This window comes from Manacus candei, unplaced genomic scaffold (genome assembly GCF_025592945.1).
Source record: "Manacus candei isolate 608988 ecotype Guabito, Panama unplaced genomic scaffold, ASM2559294v1 h1tg000043l, whole genome shotgun sequence".
NCBI classification, from domain to species: Eukaryota; Metazoa; Chordata; class Aves; order Passeriformes; family Pipridae; genus Manacus; species Manacus candei.
The window spans coordinates 6,362,044-6,366,396 of NW_026138091.1; positions in this window are offsets into that span (position 1 = coordinate 6,362,044).

Here is a 4,353-nt window from a genome sequence, read left to right on the forward strand (position 1 = left end):
TTTCTGTGACCCAAGGCTGCCCATCCTTGGTCCCCTTCACTGGTGGGCAGGAGGAGAGCAGTGGTCCTCCACCTCTGCTGTGCTTGCTGGGGCTGTGCAACCCCAGGATGTTCAAGAAAGCACGGTATAAAATAGGGCAGTGCTGAGCTACAGCATCTTTGATTCGTGCTCTGTAACCACATGAGAGGTTCCCATGCTTATAAAACTGAACTGTTTCAGCATTAAGAAAAATATTTCTGAAGATGCTGCCAGCACAACTGACCTGCAAGACTGATTTCCTGATGTCTCCTCCCTCCCACAACCTTCTTTTTTCTGCCAGGTTGTTGCATCTTTCATCAGCACTTGTTTTGTTGTGTCATTTCAGGGAGCAGAAAGGATGAGTGTGTCCCCCGCTCCCACCTCACCCTGACAGCGCCCGGTAGGTCCTCGATGTGCAGTGAGCTCATTACTCCTTTGCTGTAATTGATGGCTGAGTTTCGCATCTTTCCAACTGCTTGCATGACATGCCCATAATTTTGAGGACACAAAAGTCTACCTCCTTGAAGATTGTGCTTTGGTTTTTCAGTCTGTCAGAGCCTGTGCTTGGCCTCTCCTGACAGTCCTGCTGGGGCGGGCTGTGGTGGACTGGCTTCAACAGCTCTTCCTTATCATGCTCTGCCCTCACCAGCAGTCTTTTGAATGTTGTTGTGATCAGCTTTGCTCATAGGGTGCCTCAGAGAAGATGCCTTGTGTGCTCAGTTTCTCATTAGGGGCAACAATTACTTTATATCCTTGGCAATGCTCAGGTATGCCAAATCCTACAAAATGTTCCTGAACTTCCAATTCCTGAACTTCAGTGCTTGTCTGAATGCTCTCCAGGAAACTCCCCTGTCCTCCTTCCACAGAAAAATGGAGGAAGTTGTCCCTGGTGACCAGGGAGCACTCTTCCAGCCTCTTCCCATGGCTAGTTTGGGATTTCATGATACAGCGAACTTTCCCATAGCTGTATGCACTGAAAACTTCCACTGTGCTGTGCGTACTCCCTGTCACACCTGGCGAGCAGACTCACTCTGAGGTTCATCTCAGGCATGATTCTCCCTTTGTTCTGAAGTTTTCAGCATTTCTTCCCCAACCAGCACAGTTGTTGGCTTTTCTTCCCGAGTGTCATACTGGGTCCTCGCCCCATCATCTCAGTCCCTCCTTTGCCCACCCAGCTACTTCCTTGCACTTGAACTCTTACCTCCTTACCCTTTAGAGAGAGGCAAGTACAAATTTTGTAAACCATCACATGTGACTTTAGGCATCTGAGCTTTGGAATATTGAGACTTTTGTTGATGCCTGCCCTGGATTATCCTATGGTTTTTTTAAAAAACCTCTGGGCTCTTTCAAGGAGGCATCCACGAGGATGCCAAAGGAGAAGTGTTCATTGCAGAAGAGTGCGTATGTATGTGTGCATATGCATATACGTATACATGTGTTTACGTGTGTATGTGGACTCCTTGTGCTAGACTGGGTGCCAGCAATGGGGTACAGTGAATATACGTGCACTGCTTGATTTTTTGGAAGTGCTAAATGTCCTATGGTTTCATTTAGCACTACAGTTGCTCAGAGTGGGGGCATTTTTTGTTGTCTTTTTGACAGTTTATACCCTTTAGCAGAGAGAGGTTTTGGTGGTTTGGACCTGAGGACGTGAAGAGGAAATTTTGGACTGGAGGCTGGCAAACCGTTTGCCAGTAATTGTTCTAAATCATAGAAATAATATTAATACTCAATGGATAATAGTGTTCAACTCTAAGCAGCATGAAGATAAAGCAAGCCTTAGGAAATAAATGGGTAATAGTAGTGGTGTAAATTGATGAACAAGGATTATCTCCCTTAATTTTGCAGTGAGAGAATGCAAACAATACTCAGTGTTTTAGAAAGTGAAATAATTTTAAACATTTTTAAGAATGAATGCTGCAATTATCCCACTTGTGACAGTCGTGTACAATCTGGAGAGATCTGCTGGGACCCAAAGCATTTCAAAGCTGAGTTCCCTAATTAGATGTGTGCAACAATGTCTGGTAAAGGCATCTGATTGCCAAGAAATGTTTTTAGTTACAGCAAGACAAAGGATCAATCATAAAGAGCCACCAATGGGAAGACACTTAATATTTGCATTATGCAGCCTTCAGGATATTGTAATGAGAGATCCGGAGCTTGCCCTGCAAAGTATCACACTGCACACAACACTTACTTTTGTAACCCCACCAGCAAACCTTTGAGGGACACTGCTGGGGGCCAAGTTTTACCCCTTACCTTTAGCCTTAGAATGCTGCTAATGGCAGTAACACATAGGCCAAAAGTACAGGTAATTTCTCCTGCAAAATAAAATTATGGTCCTCTTGCAGAAGGACTCAGAAAAATAATTTTCTGTGGCATTGTGTGGGCTTCTGCATGATGGAAGCCACAATATCTTTTGCTGACTTGTGCCCCAAGAGATTATGGTTTGCAATGTAAAATCATTGACAGTAATATATATTGAACAATCATTTTTTATTAGGAGGTTGAATGGTAGCAGTTTACAAATTAATCAGGGAACAGGGATAAAAACATATGTCTTCATAGCTTATGGCATGTGTAGAACCCCTATTTTCTCCACTTAGTTAGTCTGTATGTTTTAAAAGTAATGTTATATGCTCATCATTTCTCTTGTTGTCCAAGATCTCAGCAACAAAACAGTAGGGAACTCCCATTACACATTTTGGCTCAAAAAATATTCTTTTCTGCTCTCTGTAAAATATGCAGGTCTAGTGATCCAAGTTAAACATTACTGGAATTTCACCATAAGTCAAAAACAATATTAATTTTGAGCCCACATATTTTTCTTCTGGTAGGGTATAAAAGTTTAAAATAAGTACACCCTCCAGACAATCCGTAAACGGTAGAGTGCAATAGATGAGACAAGGAAAGAAAAACAAAACAACAAGCACATTTAACAACAGAGCAGCAGCAATTTTGGGGGCTATGAACTTTTTTGATATGATAGCAGGAATAAGAGGTTCTTCTCCTCCTTTCTGTGATCTGATTCACAGGAAAGTGAAGGCTAGCATCACGCCTCTGAGCTGGGTCAGAAGATTTCTGTCCCATACAAATCTGTAATCAGGGTTACTCCTCAATGGGAAGCACAGGGATTGTTCAGAATATTAGCGTGGCATTTCTGAACTCCCCCATCCCTTACTCCCTCCCTTCATGGGAGATACTACGCTGCTGTTTGCCTGAAGTCTGAAGGCTGCTACAGCCATCTTTTTCAAATTAAAATGGCAATGTAAAGTTTTGTAAATGTTAGTTCTTCTAATTGGTAGTGGCTTGTATAATTAAAATAAAATCACTAATACTTTCTCTTGTTTTTTTAATTATTACTGAAGTTCATTTTTTAGTAACTCAGACAATGTCTTCATTTTTATGAAGACCCATACTGACCTCTAAATATCTGACTTTTTTCAGTGAATGTTTATGCCCATCTGGTTTGAATTTAGCATTCTTATGAGTCATTCCACTTTGACAGGAACACTCTGCTATAGAAGACTTCTTTTAATATTTTAACATTTTAAATCAAATACTGCGTAGTACATTACCTAAACCCTGCTACAGTTATGGAAATCAGCGTGTTCGTTTTATTCGTCGGACATTGTGTTTGCTCTCTTTTGAATTAAATGTTGCTCATGGTAGAAAGGTCTACAATGCCCACGTGTTCACATGTTTTATCATCTTTTGTTGCCACATCCTTTCCCAGACTTCATAACAGCCTTTTTGGATACAGCCTTAGTAGAAGAAGGATGAGTGATTCTATAGGAAGTTAGGATGCTCAGCACTGCCTTACATCTGACATTTAACCCAAGCAAGAGTGCTATATTTATTTTACTATCAACACTGATTTTATTACTTCTTATGTTCTTACTGCACACATTTCCTGATCTTAAAGATATAACCACCTCTTTTGGATTCTTCCTTTTTGTGCAGGGAAGATTTTAGATAGGTATTTTGAGAAACTCCAAGTGAATTGCAAAAGAAAGGGAAGGGGAAAACCTTAAAAGCAAGCCATTAAAAGTACAGTGAAGCAGAGATTATTCCATTTAAAAGTAAAATCTGAATTTGCCAGTGTGTTTTGTTGAGCTATAACTGAATCATTGCACAAAATAGGGTCAGTTACAACTGGAAAACAAATGGAATATTTTAAAATATTGTTTGTTTGCACTAAATAGAAATATGTTCTAACAAGATCAGATTCTACTTCCTTTCTTGACTATTTAAATGCATTTTAGCTCTTAAGTAAATACAAAGTAAAATTTAAAAATTTATGTTTTCTCTGAGACCCCCAACTAAAAGAGAATT